Below are 23,304 nucleotides of genomic sequence, written 5' to 3' on the forward strand. Positions count from 1 at the left end.
TGCAGTATTCTAGGTTGGAAGGAAGGTAATCGAGGCAGTGGAGAATTTAAATGTTTCTCTGCCGAGGCTCCATATATACCCCGCTTCCTTAAGCCAAATAGCTGCTTTTGCCACCAAGCACCCATCAGCTAAGTCTTAATTTGGAACGTGCAGAAGGCATTGAGTGCTGGTGTTCCTAAGGAACAAAGCTTCCATTACCTAATTAAGCAAGAGATCAGTTCGATGAGACAATCGGTTTGAAAATCTAATATATATAGTGCGGAGATCCTTGCCGAGTGTCGATTCCATTTCTGAAATTTTGATGCTCTGTAAAGCTGGACGGCCAATTGTCAAAAGTATTCTTAATAAACGAAAATCAAGTCGAACCCTCATGTAAGCACTGTCTCGATCCCCAGGAGCTTAACATTGCACAAAAAACCGTTTGGGGTCACTGAAATAAGGCTAGAAGCATAAAGAAACTCATTGACCGAATTTTCATTTGCATGTTACTGCGGAATCGCAACAAAAACCCTCTATTTCTGAAGTGGATGGTTACTGGTGATGAAAACTGGATCACTTACAACAACGTCAATTGTAAATGGTGGCGTTCGAATCTCCGTGGATCGGGGTATACGGTAGTCAAACCAGGATAAACGGTCAGTAAGATTTGTGTTTGGTGAGATTGGCAGAGGAAGCTCTTAATTCGGTCGTATACTTTCAATAATTGGGCTGTCAGAAGAAAGCAAGGAATTGGCAGAGGAATCATTTACTATCTTGCAGCCAAACTCCTAATTTGGACCTATGTTATCGCCAATTACACCGTCTAATGAAAGCAATCACCCAGAAGTGGCAAGTTTGGGCCAAAAAGAGAGGAGTAGTGTTCCAGCAGATTACCACAAGGCCGCAAACATAGCTGGTAACTCGCCAAATGCTGCGTGAGCTTGGCTGGAAGATTTTTATGTCTTTATCTTATAGTCGGTCCTGCCACTGTCCATGGCGAATGATTTTGCGGCTTCTTTTCTAGAGAAGCTTGTTAAAGTCCACCTTAGTCAGTATTTTATCTAAGAGAAAGACGATATTGAGTACTTCTTTGTACAACCCGCTCCACTGTATGCGCTTGCAGTTGCATTTGCTAAGGATGCTTGCAGACGTGTGCAAGACTACTTGGACGTGGCATGGCGCCGTCGATAATGACACACACGAACACACATACAAATCCACTCACTACCGAATGGTTTATTTAGAAACTAGCTGAAGAGTCTCTAGATAAGCGCTGCACTACATATTGATAGTTGGAACTGTGCTTGTGTGTGTGTAGCGGCGTGAGAAGTGCAGCAGGTTGCATACATATACTTATATATCCTGTGAGAAGGATATTAGGAAAACTGGAAAACCGAAGCAAGGATGCAGCAAAACTTAATTGCCGATGTGCGTGTGTAGTTTCCAAATGAGTTTTTGCTCGCAAACCAAATGACTGCGAGGCACTGACTATTTCTCTATACATGTATGTGTGTGTGTGTGTGCGTTAGTGTGCGCATAGTTACTAGGTGATAGATGGCATTTCAAACGTTTGCGGCAGCAACGTAGAATTTACACACTCCGCTCAGCACGTTTGCAGTTGGTAATGGTGATGATTTGATTAGAGCGATTGAGTGCCGTAAATAAATTACGTGCGTGCGTGGGAAATGAGCTGAATTTATTCCACATGAATCAGGCATGAATGAATTGTACAATTATGCTGTTTTTGGATTTTTTTCTGGTGTTTTTGTTTTATTTTTTTCAAGAAGAAGAAGTTTGCTTATAATCTTGACTTTTTTTCATTGTCTTATTCGCCACTTAAACGCGCTTATCATCGGGGCAACGCCACCGCATTCGTATCGCAAATGATTAATTACACAAATAAGCGCTGGGACACACCCAGATACGCCAGTTAAGGAAGTTGGGGAATGTGTGTGGCTGTGTGAATGAGAATTTTTTCTGCCACTCATCAGGGTGGTCAGCGGTCGCATGCTGGAGTGACGCTTCCCAGCCTGGCATGATTCAACTGCCGCCAAGATTATGCCGTGCCTGAGTTATTATTGTTGTATACAACAAACAGGCGTGCATATATGAATATATTAGGCGGCCTAACTGAGTATCCTGCTTCAAAGCGCTTGCTGCAACGCTTCCTGTACACCTTTCTGCTCCAAAGAAAGCAAAAAAAAAAAACACAAAAATTATACACCGTTCATTAGCTGCTTGTTTTTGTTGTTATTTTTTCTGCGTTGCTCATTCGCAAATTGTTGCCATCTCATCGCCGTCAGCAGATGAATTTGCATTAATTGATCTTTCCTTTGCCTTTTGGCAATCTCTCTTGGTGTTTTTTTCTTCTTTTCGTTTTGTATTCCTTTTCTCCCTCATTGCCTGCGTTATCTGTGTTTGCCAATTTATTTTTTCTGCTTTCTTACTCATATTATCGCCTCATTAATGACATCTGAAAGGTGTCAATTAGTGTACGTTCCAGCCGGGTACGCCGCCTGTACGCCGAAAAACACTTCACGAAAAACGCCCGAAATTTCAGTTAATTTTGTTGTTGTGTTTTCGGCTTATTTATTGTTGCGCATTAATTGCTACGTTGTTGTGGTTTTTGCTGCTGTTTTTTTACTGTTTTTTTTTTGTGGTGTTGCATAAATTAGTCAGCTCAGCGGTGGATTGGTTGGTTAGCTGTTTGTTGTTGTTCGGTGTCATGTTTTTTGTTGGTGTTTTCTTTGGTTTACGTTCATACGTAGTTATCGGCTTGTATTGCCGTATTTATCCGACTTGTTTTAGCGGTTTTCTTTAAATTTTATGTGACTTAAGTGTTGCTTTTGCAAGCGTTCGCCAAATCTTGCTCTTAAGCTTGATTTATGGCCAACTCTTTGATAATTCATAATTATTATGATTATTTGAAACACTAAGGACTTTACCATACAGTCTAAATAATGACTTTTGATATAAATTGTAATCGCTTCTTAAGCGAATTTCTGCTGGTCGAAGACTTTTTAGTAAATTGTGGGCATACGAAGACGGATAAAAGTAAATTATTGAATTCTGTACATAACTGATGGCAACAGCCATCCTTTCAAAAATTTTGCGTTCAATTAAAATTGTAATCACAAAATTTTCAACAATTTTCGAAAATGTTTTAATTTTAAAGGAGAGGAGAAAACGTTTGTCAAAGATCAAAGACCTGTAACATACTTGTACGTATGTAAAATAGAAAAATGTTGCTGAATAAAAATTGTTTGCGTTTTAACAAGCATATAAATGTAGTAGTGTGGCATATCTTTAGGAGCATTGAGACCAAAAAAAAAGCTATCCAAACTATCTTTAAATAAAGACTTCATAATCACACCTTAATTTACGAATATATCTGTCGAAAAAAGAGCTTTAAGGTATATAAAATACAAACGTGTTTGTCAAAACTTCCCATTTTAATAAAACGGTGTAACATACCTTTAGGAGCATTGACACAAAAAAGGAATAATAAAATAACTATTCAAAATATCTTTCAAATTAGAATTCATAATCACACGTGAATTTACCAATATTTTCCCCTCAAGAAATATTGAAACATGTCTGATTTGACTGAAAAGGAATAGAATTAAAAAAATCAAGGTTTTCTATTAGGAATGATATGATGAAATGTCGTTTCGGCCATTTTTATTATGTCAATTCTAATTATAATATGTTTTCTTTCTTTGCATGAATACAATTACATCGTCTTGGTAAGATATACGCCAGAACAACATTTACAAATTATTCAGTTTACCACAACCTGTTGGATTTTGAGAAAGGATTTGGGCTTGCATTCATACAAAATTATTCTCACTCAAGAACTGAAGCTATTGGACCACCGTGAATATCGTAAATTTGCTGATTTTATCTTGGAACAGCTTGACGTTTTCAAGGATTTTTTTAAGAAAATCATCTTATCTGATGAGGCTCACTTTTATCTGAGTAGCACGGTAAATAAACAAAACTGTCGATTCTGGTGCGAAGAAAATTTACAAATTATTCATGAACAACCATTACATTCACCTAAATTTACCGTTTGGTGTGGTTTTTGGACTGGTGGAATCATCAGTTCATATATCTTTCGAAATGACGCTGGTGACATCGTTACTGTACATGGAGATCTGTCTAGACTGATGAAATTTTTATGACCGCAATTGGCAGAAATTAATCTTGACAACATCTATTACCAACAATACGGGGCTACGCGCCACATAGCAAGTGCAACAACCGAATTATTACAAGAAAATTTTGGAGAATCGATTATTTCAAGAAATTATGACATTGAACGGCCTCTAAAACGTTGTGAATTTTTTGAAGTTATTCGTCTTTAGCAATTAATCAGACTCTGCCGCCATTTAGAAGTCAATAATGAAAGTGCTATACATGACAAACGACTTGATTTAGTGGAAAAAGTACTCGATTGTGGAAGTCAAAGACTTTCTATCTCTCACTTTTCAATTTCACTCTTTCTCACTCATTTGTTTGAATTTTTTCAAAAGCATATTTATTATTTCACACGTTGGATATAAAGAATTCGTGTACTTCTCAAATGGTTAATAATATAAATATTATTTAAGAGAATTTTGAAGCAATTTTTAGAGCGATTTTAATCTCTCTCGTTTCAGTATTATGAAAATAAAGATCAAATAACAAAATCTAATAAATTAGTTTCTCTCAACAGTCTCAACTATCAACGCTTGAATCACCACTACTAAAACGGTTAAAAACCCAATTAACTTCACGTGAAAATTGGGTTAATTCTGCCAATTAACACTTTAAAATATCTCCACACATTTTACGAAAAATCAACAGAAATCTCCAGGCACACACGTACATATATGAATTGATGGAATATGCTTTCGGAGCGTTCATGTAAAATAAAAATCTTTAAGATTTCGCTCAATATCGCCTGTCATTTCCGTCTGTCATAAATCAGCAGAAATGCCATAAAGATATCATTGCAGCGAAAGATATGCTCCACTTCAGACGAAAACATCAATTGGCGCAGATTAAGAAGAAAAAATGGACCAAAACAGCACACACACATACATACACACTTGTGTTAAATGCGTAAAAACGTACAATTTCGGCTCGAGACCGCTAGTGAACGAGTGAGTGAAACGAAATCTGAAAGAAATATGTGTGAGAGAATGTAAATGGAAATTTGCTAATTTCGTTTTAATATTGATAAATGATGTCGATAGGCGCGTCTGACATTTCTGTCAAAGTTGACACAGTGCCAAGATTGCGCGAGTACAGTGGGAGAAGCAACAGCTAGGGAAGAATGTGGAACACTGAGGGACTACGAAGAGGTATGCAACAAGTAAAGAGGAATACTTTCTGAAAAGTTATGGGAAAGCTGTCAAGATAACCAATAACCGATTCATATATATAATCGTTGACGCATAAATTATGAAATCGGTTCGGCAGTATATTGGTACTACAGGCCATACTAATACCACTAAGAAGATTTGGAATTGAAAAAATTGGAATGAACTTCCGACTTCGGTCAGAAAATAAGGTAATGAGGCATGACGTCATTCTAGCCTTTGAGTGAAGACTTTATAGAAATGGATTTTCTTAAAACCTAAGCCGTAAAAGTTAAAACGAGAACTTAGAATCTTCGTGAGGAGTATCAGAGTGATGCGATTCCAATTACTGGATATTGAGTACTGTGGTCAGACGCCACAGTAACCTTATTGAGAAAACTTCATAGAATTTGCTCTTCATGAAACCTATGATCTCAAAGTAGTGTGTCGTCTATAGAGATGACCAAATCGAAAGTGGTTTTTAGTTCCAGGGTTCATTCTAAGGAAAATAAACTAAGACGTAGCGAAAATTGGATGCTCATATTTTGTTCTGTCATGCTCCCAAGAAATACATAAAGAGTTCATTCGGATATCCGAAACTTATTAGTTGAAACAAAAATTATTTCTGCGGATCAAATCTATAACCGAAAAGGAAGTGAAGATCAGATCTGAAGTCTCTAACCTGCAATCACTAAAAATACTACAATTAGTTTGCAACTACCACCAGCTTTCAGCTCCTCACACAGCCGAAGTTGCCAGAAGCAAACTCATTAGCATATCATCAATCTCACAGCGAAACTCTGGCTTCGGTAAAATATGTTACTTTTTCACCGAACTTGTTGATCTTGTTCTCACTAACACACCAACTCCTCCACAAAATCTTGGCAGCAGCATTGAAACGCCAAAGCGTTGAAATGAGGAGCGCCACCAACGCCGATACCAACCCGACACACACCGCCGTCTGTATTGAGGCAAGCCACCAATTGATTACTTGCAATATTATCCACATCCAGTGCGGAGCTCGACTACATCTGCTTCGCGCTTGTCACTCGTGCATCTGTCTGTTTTCTTATTTCGCGGCTCATTGGCCGACCGCCTCATTGACTCGGCATTATGTAGCGATCGTCTGCAAGCAGAGCTCACTCGCTTTGAGTGTTGTGTACGCCCTTCAAGATCACTTTGTTAGAGTGCAGCAGCGAGCGCTCAAGACAAATGTGCCATTAAGTGAATTCATTAAGTTTCTACAGTTTTATTTTTTATTTTCTTTTGCCTCGCCGCACTTTCCTCGCCATCAGCAAGCAACTAGCTACTTTAGTTCGATCTCACAGCATCGTGCAGTTGTTGTAGTTCTTCAGCGTAGTGTTCGCCTCCCTCGCACTGTGTTTTGGCGGTTGTAGGCGTCTTTCTTCGCTGGCTGGCGGTGTCTGCCACATTTTATGTGGAAGCGTTTTGTTGTGTCATGACACTCGCTGCCACTTAATGAAGCCTCCAGCCATAAATATGTATAAGTATATCCAGTTGTGAGTAGCTTTGTGTATGAAATTGTTGCTTTTTACATGCTTTTGATATTTATGATTTTATTGAGTGTAAAATTTATTGGCGATTTAGTTTTTTAGCTTAAGTGTTTTATTTGTTTATGGGATCGTCACCTTTTCGGTCTGCTTTTTCTTCCTCTAATACATTATATGATCTCATAGATACATATGTAAGTGGTTTACTTAGTTGTTTTGGAATTCATTACAAAATATATCATAATTCAATATCATCTCTTCGGCACTTTTTCTTTTTATACGCATCAGATACCCTCATCATATCATAGGTGGTAAATATGAGATGATCTTGTGAGACCGACCAGGCGGCTACTCTTAGTTAATCAAAGCATTTATGTAAATGTTAAAAAATATTCACACCGGATTTTCGACTATCGACAGACCATAATTTTTTCCGGCCCATAATCTTTAAAAATATCGATCTCACAATGACTATTTTATATTTAAAAGACCAAATCTGCGCGTTTTAGGGCTACGAGTGAACTAAAATGTGGTTTGAAGGAACTATTTAGTCTAAGCAACTATATTGTTGTCCAGTAACTTCAGTCGAGTCATAACTATTCGAAGAACATTTAGTTGTTGTTGTTGCTGTAGCGACAAAAAGCAATCCGAAGGTAATTTGGAGGAAGGCTGTCGAGTTCACAGTCGTTGGTCGTAAAAAGTCTGGTTTGTAGAACCGATTGTTGAAGGAACCAGAACATTGCCTAATAGATACCTCGGTTCAATAAAGGTATAACTCCAAGTGGTAGTCCAGTTCCCATAATCGAAGCTCATTACTTCAAGATTACAGAGTGACTAGGGTTCAGCAATTCCTTAGGACCCAATAACTATTTAATATTTTTCAGCAAAGACAACTCTTGAACTTGTATAATATCATGCTTTATATAAAGATAATCAAAATAATGAAAAAGCACACTTTGAAGTGATATTCCTGTAAATAATTTCTAGATTTCTTCAACGGGATCAGTTTTACTCTGGTAAGTCAGTAGTACTCTAGTAGACTGAGACTTGATGGTAACCGAAATAAACCTAAGCTAGAAGAGATCTTTTGTAGAATGACATTTTCTGGAACATATGTGAAATCCAGCCTTTCGAAACTTGAAAAAAGCTGAAAATTTTGTGGGCTTAAATCGTGAGTGAAGATACTCAACAAGGGAACTGCGCTATAATATCTCAAACATTTTGGGGGGTCACACTTCGTCATTCGTAATCGGTGTAATGCCTCGGATCCAGCAAATGCTAATCGCATTGGGGAGCATATCGCTGGAAACAGACAGCGTTCATCGGAGAGCAAACCAAAGGCACCCTCAAAAGAGAAGAAGTGCAAAAATGTAGCCGGGAAGCTATACGTCAAGCACGCGGGACGACAACGTCCAAGGCAGCGGCGGCGGTCAATTAGATTGCGAAACGGCATTTGACCGTCGCGCTCATAGACCGGAGTAACCAGCTAGGATAAATGTTACAGGAGCGGTGGAAAACAGTGGAAATGAAGTTATTGGAAGTCCTCTTCTCGAGAATGGACTACATTTGATGGGGCAAGATGGCTTGGCGGAGTCAAAATCTTGAAATGCAACGACAACCCGACGCTAACACGGGCAAGGGAAGTCTGAAAACTTCCTAACCTGTGGAAAGAAGCAAAGTTGGAAGTGGTAGACCGCAGTAGCATGCCATCGGTTCCCAAAGCAAAGGTAACCATACCTCGCGTGGTGAAGCCCAAACATTATCTGCGACTGCTACAAATACAGAATCCGGACCTGCCAGGAATGTGCTAAGCGTGGCGAAATTCATCCAGATCAATAAGGCGGCAGAGGATCTTCTGTACACGAAGTTTCCGAAGATGGTGTGGGGAGAGGGAAACGCCACCCCGCGGATAGCAATAAAAATACGATGGAGATGGGTGAAGTAGAAAAGGATCTCGGACTGGAAGAGATCATGGCTACTTCACTTACCTACAAGAGGTGGAGGTGAAAGGAAAACCCAGACCACAGCCTAGTGGTTCAAAACCAAGAGCTGAGGGTACTCCAAGTGAACCTCAACAAGAGTAAGATCGTCCCTACCGAAGTTTCAAAAGTTTATGTTTAACGAATTGTTGTCGACTCTAAAATTCATTCTTAGATCTATATATTATTTTCCCAAAAATTTTGTTAGGGTTTCAACGCTTGGTCTGGAATTTCTTTACTGTCCCATTAGCAGTGGCTATACATCACGCAGCAGAACTGAAAAACTCAATTCATCAGGATTTTTCATTATGTCACCGATATATTACGTTAAGTATGCGGTTTGCTACAACACGTCTCCGCTATTTAAAGAACAATGTGTTGTACAGGTTTATCTTCGACTATGTGTTTGACTGTGCATTTATTTGTGTTCTTAAGTCACTTCACCATTACTTATAAGTCCACTTAAGCACTTAAGGGGTTAATTAATGAGCGGTGACGACTGTGTTACGTGTGATTTTCACGACGAAAAACTATTGTGGCCAGCAATTAACCTACTCCCCCAAACACAGGGCAGCGAATACGCGCATAGAACGCACAACAACAAAAGCAACAATACTCTGTATATGAAAACAGCTCCATTACCGAAGAGTTGTATGTGACTTTTGTTGTCGCATTTGACATTTGTGCAACAACTGCACTCAAAATATGGCATATAAGTGATTGCATGTGTGGTGGTGTGTTGGTGCGGCTGGTGCGTTGGCATTAACCCTAATCCCTTTAGGGGTTTGCCGTGCTGCTGTGATTACCTTTTGGCTTTCGGCTTCTGCACTTGAACTAAATTTAAAATTAAATTAATTTTTCTTGTTTGTCAATTTGATGAGTTTTTCGGGAATTTTTATGGCTTTGCGTACAGCAATGTACAAAATATGTATATAAATAACATCAAAGGGGGTCTCAACAGCATGGAAGAATAGTTGCTAATGCATATTGTTGCACATGACTCCATTAAATCCTGCCACTGCCACACAGAGCCGCTGAGACTAATTTTGTTACTGATCCTGCTACTAAATACTTAATTTTCCACACATCCGCCAATTGTCAGTCACTTTTGTCGCCTCCTAGGGCACTGCTCCTGCATTGCTCCCCACTTATTTAACCCCACTTCGCTGAGTGTCTATGCGCAATTAAATATTACACAATTCGAAAAATGTTGCAAGTACTGCCAGCACGCATTTTACGCTGTCTGCAGCTGCCACAAACACACACACGTCTTAACTTGCTCATTCATACACTCAAAACTGTCTGTTTATTTATTTTTTCAATTAGCACTTTGCAGTTATTCTCTATTTTCATTCAAATATTGCATACTTTATTTTCACTACATTCATTTAATTGCATACACACAGCTGTATATGTGATAATAAGTTGCCACACTCTGTCAAATAAGTTCCAGAACTGCATTTAACACAACAACAGCTCACTTTAGTGTTTGGAAATTGAAAATTTATGATAGGTTAAGCAAAAATTGACTCGCATAAAAATATTTTGGGTTCGATGATCGAATATTTTAATTTATAAAAACCGATAGATGGCGCTGTGAAGGAATTAATTGTTCTTGAAGGGGCAGAAAACATGCGGGAAGTAATTTTAAGGAATGGTCCCACATTAACAGTCCTTGGTCGGTTAAATATCTGAGTTCTGGTTACTTAGACCCGGGCAACGTGGGAATGGAATTAGCTCTACACCATATGTGGGTTCGTAGAGACAAAACCTGGGGAAGATATAGGATGCGATCCACCTAATACGTGAATTGGTGAAGAAAATTTTTCACAAAGAAATTGTAGCAAAACATCTGACCGCTCGGAAAACTCCGGATCCAAAGAATATAATTGCCTCCGATCTCCGCTCCTCATTCGGTCACTAAGTATATCGTGAAGAATCTTCACATAGAAAATTTGATTCGGAAAGTCAAATACAAGAGACTGAATAAAAACAACCAAGCCTTTTTACTCACACGGTCTCAAAAGGATGGTCTAATGATAGGTTTAAGGACATGAAAGACATAAGTAACGACGACACATTCAGAGAGTGCAGTGATCTACGCAAGACAGAGTCCCTGGAGCATCATCTATGTTTCCGTCCAACATTATCTAGAACTCAGGTTAGACATCTAAGAGATATCAAGATTCGCAAGAAGTCTGACGTCCTGTATGACTATTACTTCAGACAAATTGCACCCCCATCTGGGATTACTAAACAGTAGTTCTGTGTATGGCGTGATAGCCGGCTAGGTTTTTTTGAAGAAAGAAACCAACTCGCATTACAGAAATCTTCTGGGTTACAGAGTTCTAGTTTTCGTAGCCGTCAAGAAATTTGGAAATATAGTTTTTTCTATAAGGTTCTTCGATCATGAAATCCCTTAGATCCAGAGGCTATTTGCCCCCATTTTATCTGGCATGCTTGGTCTCCAAAATAGCCTTTTGGGTCTCAGAGCACGAGTTTTTTTGTGTTCCCAACAAACTTGAAAGTATTGCTTCCTCTATAAGACTTCTCCGTCACTAAACCGATTCAAACCTGGCACTTTTTCAACACAATTTTCTCCTATAATGCCAAACACCCAATAAACACTTCAAACCCCAACTGCGGCATGCAGCATATCGCCTGCCCGCCCAGCGTTGCACAGGAAACTTTCCAATTGCTCATGCCAACATTTCACGCCTGCAACTTGAAACATTCTTTTGGCGAGAATTTATTTTTGTGTCATATTCAGCGCTACAAATATGCATACATATATATGTACATAAATTGGCAGACAGACAGTCAGTTGGCCAGACTTCAATAACAACATACACACATGCTTAGTGGCAAACATATGTGAATTCACATTAGCAGACGGAGAGAACTTAATGGCTGCTTTGGAAATTGACGCAACCGCTTGGACGCCCTTGTGCCCTCAACTTAAGTGCATAATTCTTGTTATTGTTTTTTTTTTTGTTATTTTTCTTTCATACTTCATTGCTTTGCTTTGCTTATGAAAATGGAAATGGAAAATTGTGTGTTAATTTGCGTCGGATGAGTGTTTTCGCTGCTGAAATTATAAATTTATTTTAAAACAACAACAGCTATATTTATTAGCTGCATGTCTGTGGCTCTTAAAGTTGCATTTATCTTGTGAATTGTTGTTGTAGTTGCATCTATAAGTGGCGTAGGTCGCTCGAAATTTTTCAGTTTTTGAGATTTATCCAATGCGAGGGTAATGTGTTGACTGAAAATGGAAATAAAAAGCTGTTGGAGACGACAACGTGATCTTAAGTGACAAATAAACAGTTAAGAAATGTTTTTGTCGCTTTTTTTGTATGAAAAGTTGAATGAAGAGTGCTGAAGAGAGCTGTAGGGTACGTAGAATGGCCTCGACTCGCCACTTTCCCTTTCTATGCCTGTATCTGTATCTGTGTCTATATCTCCCATTCCATCCCCATCCTCATCCTCATCCTCATCCTCATCCTCATCCTCATCCTCATCCTCATCCTCATCCTCATCCTCATCCTCATCCTCATCCTCATCCTCATCCTCATCCTCATCCTCATCCTCATCCTCATCCTCATCCTCATCTACATCCATTATTATATTTTCCCTTTGGCTTATCTTTAAACGTGTCCTTAACTTTATCGGTATTTTATCCTAAAGAAATTTTTTCCGATACTTATCTACCGGTTTTCGTAACTCAGTAGATTTACCATATTCTAACCTAAAAATAATGTTTTGTATTCGTCTATAAGACTTACCGAAACATCTCTGCAACCATTTCAGATTACTTTAGAAGAGGAAACCCCAATCGGTACACTGAAAGATCCACAACCTGCGAGTAGTCGTCTACCTCAACTCACAACTAATTAAGTTAGAAAAATAATGCATCCAAATCTTCGGTAGTGTCCAATGGTTACACGTTTGAAACAAAACCTGGTGTGATCAGTTAACTCTCCAATAAATTCCATATCCTCCTTCTCACGCTGGCGGTCATCTACAAACTCTTGCATAATATTTATTATTAATATGCCACTTATCAATTTTTTCTACGATTTTATAGCATCAAAGAGCGCGCCATTCCTCATTCTAATTTTTCTCTCAAACAAACTACGATGTAAGTACGAGTATGTAAGAACATGGCAGACACCCCGTTATGTCGACACTTAACAAGCCCGCAATGTGCTTAAGGGATTATGCCTCACACTGGTGAATATTGGACACCCAACAGAGTGTTAAGAATCGGGCACTTCATCAAATTGCAACAAACAGCAATCGAAAGGAAATCGAAAAACTTCAAACATTAGAACAAGCGGTACTTTGCTCAATAGATACAATTGACGCTGATGATGCGAGCCACAAAAACACGAAGATACTTGAGCTGTGCATTTTTTTTAAATACGTCACTTTGATTAATGAATGCCGGAGATTTTGGAAAACGAATACAATAACAACACTAACGAGTGGATATTTCAAACAGTTGTGTACATTTCTTCCACTTTTTTTGGTTTTGGCAGCTAACAAGGAATGCGCAGGAGCGCCGCTCGGGCATGTGGCGGAGTATGGAAAAAATCGTACATTACCGAAATGCTGAAATGTTTTCATGTAAGCGCATTTTTCATTTATTTTAATGTTACATTTTTCAACAAATCTTTGAAGAAGTGCTTAAGCGCTGAATGTTCTGTACTTTACTTTTTCAAATTTTAATGTTTTTGGTTTGTTAAATGCTGTCCTTAATAGCTTTGTTATTTATGCTTCTTTTTATTTCTGAAGAATATGTTATTTTAGCGTGTTGTGGTATTTTTTGGATTCGTTAATGCATTTTTAATGGTTTTTCAGTTTTGGAAATTGTTTTAAGTTTATGTTTTTAAATTATTCATTATTCGAAATATTGTTTCACAATATTAAAGTAATCATACACATAAATTCAACTTTCTTAGCATGTCTAACAACAAAAATACCTCAAATGATATTATTACATCCAAATGTATAGATTTGTAGTTCTTCAGAAAAGTCTCTAGACGTTACGCTTTACCGTAATAGAGCAAGAAAAGTATTTTTAGTGTGGTTCTAAGAAAAAGTTAGAAAACGCTCTAATAAAAGGATTCACTCTAATCTGAATTTTCTGTCCAGAGATCAAAATTTAAACGAGAAGTATGATGGATCAACGAAATCCCAGACACCACCTTAATCTAAGCTTTATTTCCCGAATAAAAAATATGTCCCCTAAATCCAACAGATTGCTGGGTTTATAGATCACGTTACCACCATAGTAGGCTGTTGAACTTCCCTAATCATTCTCACATACATATGACTCTGAGATTGATGGTATTTTGAGATTACAGTTAAATAAGTATGACCAATTCCGTTAAATTCTGGTTTTAAGCCACTTTCTGAACTATTTGACGTTAGAATGAAATTGAAAATTCACATTTTTCAGGTTTTCATATTCTACAGTCTCCCAGCCAGTCATACTGACTTCAATTAAATAGCCAGAAAACAAAAGGGAAAATAAAATTTAAACAATTCAGAATTCCCTTTCTTCAGCAATCGAAAATATGGATGAAAATGAATATTACGAGACACAAATTATGGTCAACATAACCAGTCTACTATTCGCAAAACCATCACCCATTTGGGAGCCATCATTAATTATTGGAAAATTTTCGACCCGAATGGAACACGTTCTGTACGCAATGAAGAAAATATAGCAGCCACAGATGAGAGTGTACACGCAGACCGTGGAGAGTCGATCCGGCGCCGTTCGCAGCAACTCGAACTGACGTATGGAACGACTTGGTGCATTTTACGTCGAGATCTTAAATTGAAAGTCTACAAAATACAGCTTTAAGCAAGAACTGAAACCGCCCGACCTTTTTAAGCGACGTCGCTTCGCTCTATAAGTTATGAAAAATTCAAAAAAATCCGACGTTTTAGAGCCAAATTTTGTTCGGCGATGAGGTCCATTTCTGGCTCAAAAGCAATACTGCTGTATTTGGGACTAACAACAAGCTGAAGAGATTCAAGAGCTGCCATTTCATCTAGAAAAAAACAACAATTTGGTGTGGTTTGTGAGCCTGTGGACTCATCGGTCCATATTTCTTCAAAAATGATGCCGATGACAACGAACCGTCAATGGCAACCGTTATTGCGCCAAAATTACCGACTATTTGATTGAAAATGAAGCTCGTGATCTCGGCGACATTTGGTTTCAAGAAGACGGCGTCACACATCTCATCAATCAATGGTTTTATTGAGAGAACGTTTCAGTAAGCTATCATGTTTTGGACCGCTCGATTGGCCACAAAGATTGTATAATATCACTCCGTTAGATCTTTTCCTGTGGGGATATAGAATCTAAAGTCCATGCGTATAATCCCGTTTCGATTCCTTGCCTTGGAGCAAACCTGCACGTGTGTCATTCGCCGGTTACCTGCCAAAATGCTCGAACGCGTCATCGAAAATTGGACTCAACGGATGGACCATCTGAGACGTAGCCGCTGGCAACATTTGAAAAAGAAAATTAAACAAAAAAATGACAAAGATTGTTCTTTCGAATGATAATAAACATTCCCCATTAAATCTGAAGTTTCTGTATTTTTACTTCAAAAAGGTAGAGAACCTCGAAAAGAACGAAGAAAAGCTTGACTGCAAGTTTTTTCGTGTAGAAACACTATAGGCGGTTGTTTTGGTTCTAAAACAATCCGAGAATAGATTTCAAGATACAAACAGATATTTCAGAAAAAGTTACCTAGCACCGAGGGATACCCATACAAAGCGAGTAGCTAAAACTAAAGCATGCCACATCATCACGGCCTGATATATGAAGTAGAGGATTGGAAAAGGGCAACAATTTATAAGAGATTATTCGAAAGAACACTTTCTGAGGGAAAGATGGCAGCAGAGTTCTCTAGTTTAACCATTGAAAGTATTCAAACAATTAGGAGCGGATCAAGAGAAATTCTTATATTTATTCATATATATTTAATTATTATAAAGACCAGATGAAGAAGTACTTAAGTTCCACTGGTAGCAACTTGTGAAGAGTCTGAATTTGATATGTTGGAGCCAAGCATCTTTTTTGAAAGCAGGAACATAATATTCATGCAGAAGAGTACAAATTATTGTTTTTGTTCTTTGATACAAAATGGAACAAGAAGGCGAGATCTTTATAGCTTATAGCATGAACTCATAAACCACAAAATCAGTAATTGAATACGAGTTCAGTCTTCAAGAACAAAACAAATTCCTTACTACTGAAGCACTGTTCAGCTGGTTAAAGCGTCAGTAACTGAGGACCAACAGAACTCCCAATAGTATCCTCAAACAGACCTCACAACCAAATGCAGTCACTCTCATTTGCGCTCGAACTCCGGATCCGCGGACCGTGTGAAAAAGTCCGTCATAAAATTGCTTGAGTGGCAAATCAAATCAAACAACGGTACATACAATTGAGCATAAATACTAAGAGCATATTTATCAATCGATTCCCATTGACCTCATAGACCCGCCCGTTGCGAGTTATTTGCAACCATTTATGCGCATTAAAGCGGAACTGGAAAATTGAAAATATTCGCACAAGAAAATCGAAGGAACTACGAGTAGAGGCTGGGAGAAGAGTAAAACTGCAAACAAGCGACTGGCAGCGGGGACTGAGGACTTGTTTGAGCAACACAAGTAATCCGGTCATAGAGTTAAGCCACTAATCCTTGAAATTGCAATGTAAGATTATGCGACAGACGCACGCACACGAAGAGCAACGCCAGCGAGCGACAGCCACGAATGACTGACTGCCAGCGTACGCGTATTTGCGCAATGCATATTTGGACAACGGCAACAACAACTGGGTGTGTATGTTGTTGCATGATTTACGGAGCGACACAATTCGAACGTCGGCTGAAGGACATTAGCATAGCAAATCCTGGCATGGCGTGTGCATGAAATTCGATGCGTTTTACGAGATGCTGCCAGCGATAAGAGTGACTGCCACACAGACACATACACATATAAGAAATTGTAGTTGCAGGGTATAATGTCGCATAGACAAAGTAAGCCAACTAGCTGATTGCGAGCTTGAGGGGCAACCAAAGGACATGCCGCGCTGGATTAAGGGTGTTTTTGGTGGTGTTGTTACTGCACTGCCGTTCGCCGTTATGTATACTCTGATTATTTGGACAAAAGCAAACGATCGATCATTTATTTTAATTAGCAACACAGTGTCGATTGCATTTGAGCGCGTGAAAAGCGCACACACACAAGGAAAAGTTTCCTTTTTTCCCCTCAGAAGCTTGGAAAAACTAACAATTTTCGGGGCAACAACTGGCAAGCGGATTAACCGTACCGAACTGCGTTGGAAATTGTAAAAAAATCGTTTCAAGCAAAAAAAAATTTAGAGGACCCGCTAAGTTGCACACCTTTTGCTGCTGGAAAAACAACAACAAACAGCACTATTGTTAATTAGAATAATGTCGGCATGTTGCAATGTATGCAATTGCCTTTATTTGTTGTATTTTTTATTGTCACTGCAAATTAGCTGTGACGAATTTGAAGAGTGTGTGACTTCCGTATGCGGCTGCGCTTGACAAGCGATTAAAAACAGTCGAAACAATATTTAAGGATATTGATACGAAACCAACAGGCTGCGCATCCTCACCGCTGCCAAGTTGCTCAAGCGTAACCGCTACAGATTAATAAACGCTTCGATTGAAAAAATATTGAAAAAACATTTGCCACCATCCTTGACATAAATTTTGTTTCTGTGTGTGCTCCTGAAGTGTCCTAACTAGCCTGCTACTCACACACACACATATATGTATATATCTATATGCGATGTTCTTTTTATCCTTTCGCTCTGCTTTGTGCACACATTGCTGCTGCCGATAATGCTAGTATTAATGTGTGTCGATTTTTCATATTCTCAAGTGTCCTTAACTCCTGTGTTTGTCTGCTCGTTCGCCTGTTATTGAGCACATTTTCGATTTATGTTGCGACATTTCGGCTTCTGTATCGAATTAATGATATTTGTTTGTCACATATTTGGAAGATTAACAACGAAAATCACTTATATTTGTCTGCGTGTTAAGAAAATGTGTGAGAAAATGCGCACGATTTGCTGCCAAATTACTGGCAATCACTTTGTAGAAGCGCGGCTCAAAGCAGAACAGCGTAAGTCGAGTTATTCCTCAAGTGAGTTAGAGCTAGAGATACAAGTTTTCGGATTATTTTGAAAAGTTCAACTGAAGCAAAAAGATGGAATGGATGGTTGGACACTGCAGCTGTTCCTAAACACCGTTTGCGAGCTCAATCAAAGATATCTAAATGTGATAACCAAGTGGGCAGATAGAAATGGATTAGCCATAAATGAAAAAAAAAAACACCGATCTATTTTTTTACTAAGATACAAAATTTCCTGATGGGTTCTCTCCCTTGTTGAGGGGCTCTATGCTTCAACCTGTGAATTACGTATCCTGGATAGGAAGCAGTCATGGAAGCCAGACATCGAAGAGAGCGAGAGAAAAAGGCATCGCAAAAGGTAAGTAGGTGTATGAGGGGCCCTGTGCAGGAACACATTGAAATTCTTCACCACTTCGATTTCGTTCCTTACAATCTACACCACTGTTTCGCGAAACTGGAGAACGTACCTTCCCTGCTCACATACTCGTGAGGAAGTTGCGGGCGGGCAAAGCCGTTCGAGAAGAGGTGCTGTGAGCTTCTTCACGAATGCAACGAAATTAAGAACCAGCGTAGGAAGTGGAGACTTCTGTTGCGAGCTCCTCGCCAGCTCTAGTTTCAGGCTACCAGACCACTGTAGCGTCTCTCGAGTGGAGATGAAACGGTAAATACACTGTTTTGAAGTACAATCTCCATCGGAGAGATGTGCATTCATGATGTACATTCAAAACTAGTCAAGGAATGCATTACGCCATTAGCAAAACTGGTAAGCTTTTTCCATATTAGGCTTGCGTTGGGGTCCAACCACAGCGGTTTCTCCGGAAACTGCAAAGCCGATGAGCTTACTAAAAAGGACACTCTTACCTTTCACCCCAATTTCAACCGTTTTGAAGCGAGTCGATTGTTCGATGTCTCCTTGTATTCTGGCGTTGAACCTTTGGACCTCCAGTGAACTCAGCAAGTGGTGGTACACAACCCGAATTGGTGCGCCTGCGAGATCTATTCTGTACCGAATAGAACCGTAAAAGATCGGCCGAACTACTTGAACTTAACATAGCCAATTTTGCCGCTATTTTTATTGCCTGGCTTTTATCAGATTGCGATTAAAATATCTCGGTAGACACACATTTGAAAAGCCTAGCGAAGTTGTTGGAACTGATAATAACTGCCTTAATAAATTTGTGGTAAGCTCAAAATGCTTCATCAATCTACAAGTATGAGCTAAAGCACTTTAAGGAATTTTTGGTTAACACAGGGGACAAAGATCTGACCCAGTGAGACCCTTGGATTCTACCAATGATAGCTGCGAAAAATTTCGGAAGTGAAAAGAAGAAAAAACCAGACTGTGCTCCCTTAATGGAGGGAAATACAAAAATTTATGCAAAAAGTGAGGAAATAACGTGCCTTTGTCTGTCGGTACTAAATTTTCTTCGGACCAATTCTGATTTTTTTGGAATTGCCTTAACAGATTCTGCAGATATCAGTTACAATGGCTTTAATGCCATGAGGTGCATTTCACAATAAAAATCCAAATTTGAATCGACCACATGAATAAAGTAAACAAAAAAATTATACCAGTAACTGCTTGATAAGAATGAGCTTAATTCAGTTCAGAAACCGCAACGATTCATGTGGAGTCGGTAGCAAAGTAGGAGTCAAGCTAAGGAGTATTGGAATCCAAGCTGGGGCTTGACAAGGCTAATTGTGGGTTTTTATAAGAAGAAGTTTGAAGTTTTCCACGAAGTCCGTGACCCTCAGAAGGACATTTCGGAAACTTAAAAAAATACAAGTATACATAATATATGGTACAAATAATCAAAGGGACGATCTGAGTCAATTTTTTAGCTCCTCAAGAAATTAATCAGTTGTAAGTCTCTACTAGTCCCTCCGTTTTTGAGATATCGATCTGAAATGTTGCATAATTTTTTAGCTCCTCAAGAATATTAATAATTGTCGGAATCACCGATATCGGACCACTATAGCATATAGCTGGCATACAAATTAATCGATCAAAGTCAAGACCTTGTATGAAAAACTTTTTTCTTTGACGAGATACCTTCAGGAAATTTGGCAAGAATTATTATCTAAGACAATGGCGCAAGCTCCGTAGAAATTTAGTATAGATCGGATCACTTTATCATATAGCTTGCATACAAACCGACCGTTCCAAATCAAGTTATTGATCTTTTTATACCCTTTTATGGTATAAAAAATGCACCTGTGAAGGGCATTACAGCTTCGGTGTAACCGAAAGAACGTTTTTTCCTAGTTTTGTTTTGAAACCGGTTTCCTTTTCAGTTCCAGAAAAGTAATAAGTTCAACAGTTTTTAAAGGTTAAAAATGCCATGACTTACCTTTGTGTTACATAGAATTCTTCCAGTTGATCAATAACTGTAAGAAAATTAAAAAAAATTGTTGAAACTTGATAACTTTAGAAAACATACTAAACTATATAATTAATTAACTATAATAATAATATTTAATTGCAAATGCATTTCAATAATTTGCATATAACATATTTATTTGTATATATAATTTTGCGAGTGCGTGTGCATAATAGCTTGCCAAACAAGTCTTAATCAATAATAATGAACCTCAGGCGGAATTCTCACCCAGCTTAAGTGCCACACGAGGCATACAGTTAATCAATATTGTCACACATTTTACTTAATGGTCATTAAGATCACAAACAAAATCCCAAAAACAAGCAGAAAGGCAAAGCAAAAGACAGGACAAGCAGTTGCAGGCGAAGGCTCAAAGGCCGATCACATGGGAAACAACTATGTCGGCGAGTAGATAAATGTCATTGCAATCATGCAACACTTAGTTATAGTGATATGTAGTGGTAGCAGTGACCAGCTAATGACACAAGCATTAATATGCAACATGCCACAGAATACCAGCCGATATTAAGGCCGAATAAGTAGATCGTTGTAATGAGTTTTCAGACATATCCACAAATGTATGTATTTATGTTGCTTATTTATGTATGTATGTATATTTGATACAACAACAATGGTATTAGACAACATATGTATGTGCAACATTGACATAAAGCAGTGACATGCGGCACAAAACCGAAACACATAGTAGGATAATCATGACTGTTGCAATGAATGCGAAACAAGAGCATGTATACAAACATACATATGAGACATAAATACCCTGCACACTTACATAACTGCTTACAAGACCCGTTAAATGCGTACTGGCCTCTCCACTGCCACGCAGGATAATTTCGCCTTGCCGAACTGCCTCCGAAATGTTTTGTTGCAAGCTAAGGCTTACGTGTCTCGGATTTCTTAGGCCGAATTGTGGACTTATGGGCTTGTTCGGCTTTGGTGTTGTTGTTGGCATGATGCACTGGTTAATCTGTTATAGATTGCATGCCGCTTAAGCTGTTGTTCTTGGTGTATGTGGCATGCAAGTACTATCACTACTAAATGGTCATCTCGCTGGTGTTGCATGTTCGCCACCTCCGCTAGAGGCTACACTCTTGCGCAACGGAACTATTTGCGTTTTGTATTTTATGCTTAAGTGGGCTTAGTGCGACTTTGTACATCATCAATCATTGCGGAGCGTGTGGCGAGTGAGTTGAGCGTTCGGACATTGAGAAGGTTCATAAAAAGCGTTGATAAATTGTGGAATAATATAGGTTAGTTATTAGGGTTTACAGACTAGATTCATGAATTTGTGGCATTGCATTTTAAAAAGTTGAAACTCTAACTCTTTAAGTGACCATCCAGCTGGGTTTGGTTGTTTGAATCTTTGACTCTAGAGAAGTTGAAGAGTGCAAACGAGAGGTAAGTAGTGACCCAGGAACTCCCAAACCCATTATCTCTTTCCAAAAAATTTGTAAGATTTCTGAAGTAAAACTTTAAACGGAAAAGTTGTTCCACAGCAGATGTTTTTTTGTAAAGTTAAAAATCTTTCGATTAAGATTCTCATGAGCTCACTGAAGTAAGCCAATTCATTTAAGAACAAGCTTTCCTGTTATCGATATATATTGATATCTAGACGCTTATCGGCCCGATAGTTGCTATTGTTTCGGAATGGTACAAGAAGGTATGGGTGCTCCTAAACCCACTTAAAGTGTATTCTATTTTTCAGGGATTGCCTAATCCATAATCTCGATCTACTAAAACGGTCACGGTTTCTAAGGAAGCAATAAAACAGAGAGGTTGTTACACAGTAGACAGGCTTTTGTAAAGATTAAAATCTTTCGATAAAGATTTTCATGGGTTCACTTGAGTTTTTAAAATCATTTAAGAACAGTCTTTCTTGTTACCGACATATCCAGGTGGTTGTCGGTCCGTTAGTTGTTATTGTTTCGGAATGGTACAAGAAGGTGTCGGTGCTCATAAGCCAACTTGAAGTATATTCTATTTTTTTGTAGCATGTCATTTCAGAGACTATCGAATAATAAGTAGAGATCCATATATTGCCAAATCAATTATATCGATCTACGAAAATGGTCAAGGTTTCTAAAGAAGCAATAAAAACAGACAGTAGAGTGACTTTTCTAGGGTTCAAATCATTCGCTCAACATTTTCATGGACTCTCTTCAGTTTAAAAGGTCATTTAAGAATATGTTTTCCTATTATCGATATATATTTATATCTAGATGCTTGTCGGCTCGTTAGTTAATATTGTTTCGGAGTAATACAAGGTAGTGTGGGGAAATATTCCTAACCCAGGTTGATGTACATATATACCATTTTTTTTGCGAATAATTTAAGAGACAAACGAAGGTGAGTAGAGACCAAGAAACCCGTCATAGTTTCTAAAGTGGCAATTAAAATAGGGACGTTGTTCCTCAGACTGATTTTCGAAACATTCAAGACTTTCGATTAAGATTGTCACGAACTTACTTAAGTCTATCAAGTCATTTAAGAACCTAGTTTCTTAAAATCAATATACATTTATATCTATAAGTTCGTTAATTCGTTACTTCTTATTGTTTCGGAATAGTGCAAGGAAGTAAAGGTTTTCTTAACACAGTTTGATACATATTCCTTGATTTGTTACAAAGTATTTTAAGGTACTCAGTATCCAAGCAACCTTTTTAGAGTAGAGGCTTCGATCTTGCCTTAGTGCACATATCTATTATCTCAAGAATACTTGTGAATGCTCTGGCACTCTTTCCTCTTTATTTCTATACTCTCTATACCATTTATGTATTCTTTTCATAAAAAAATACCTTTTCGCTTCTACGTCACAACTGATATACCATCATCACCTCGACAAAATATGCTCCCTATACCACCCTACACCGCGCTTAATACCCCGCCTTTT

The 23,304-nt window shown here is 38.4% G+C and overlaps 1 protein-coding gene and 1 long non-coding RNA gene across 4 annotated transcripts in view; one reads left to right on the plus strand and one right to left on the minus strand.

Moving 5' to 3' along the window:
* The window catches only part of LOC126753325 (protein sax-3), a 293,802-nt gene that overhangs the window by 204,255 nt on the left and 66,243 nt on the right, over positions 1–23,304 (minus strand). Inside the window, exon 2 of the mRNA XM_050464681.1 lies at positions 20,364–20,400. The gene's annotated coding sequence lies outside the window, so the exon portion shown is untranslated. The remainder of the gene's footprint in view (positions 1–20,363; positions 20,401–23,304) is intronic.
* LOC126753340 (uncharacterized) overlaps positions 1–23,304 on the plus strand; it is a 39,511-nt gene that overhangs the window by 4,046 nt on the left and 12,161 nt on the right. For 2 of the 3 annotated variants that reach the window (XR_007666116.1, XR_007666117.1), the window contains exons 2-3: positions 3,731–3,965; positions 12,625–13,443. This is a non-coding gene — a long non-coding RNA (uncharacterized LOC126753340). Of the gene's footprint in view, positions 1–3,730; positions 3,966–12,624; positions 13,444–14,278; positions 15,108–15,170; positions 15,410–23,304 lie in introns of those variants that run through there. The other variant, XR_007666115.1, reaches the window with a different exon arrangement.

Source organism: Bactrocera neohumeralis, chromosome 3 (genome assembly GCF_024586455.1).
Source record: "Bactrocera neohumeralis isolate Rockhampton chromosome 3, APGP_CSIRO_Bneo_wtdbg2-racon-allhic-juicebox.fasta_v2, whole genome shotgun sequence".
NCBI lineage: Eukaryota > Metazoa > Arthropoda > Insecta > Diptera > Tephritidae > Bactrocera > Bactrocera neohumeralis.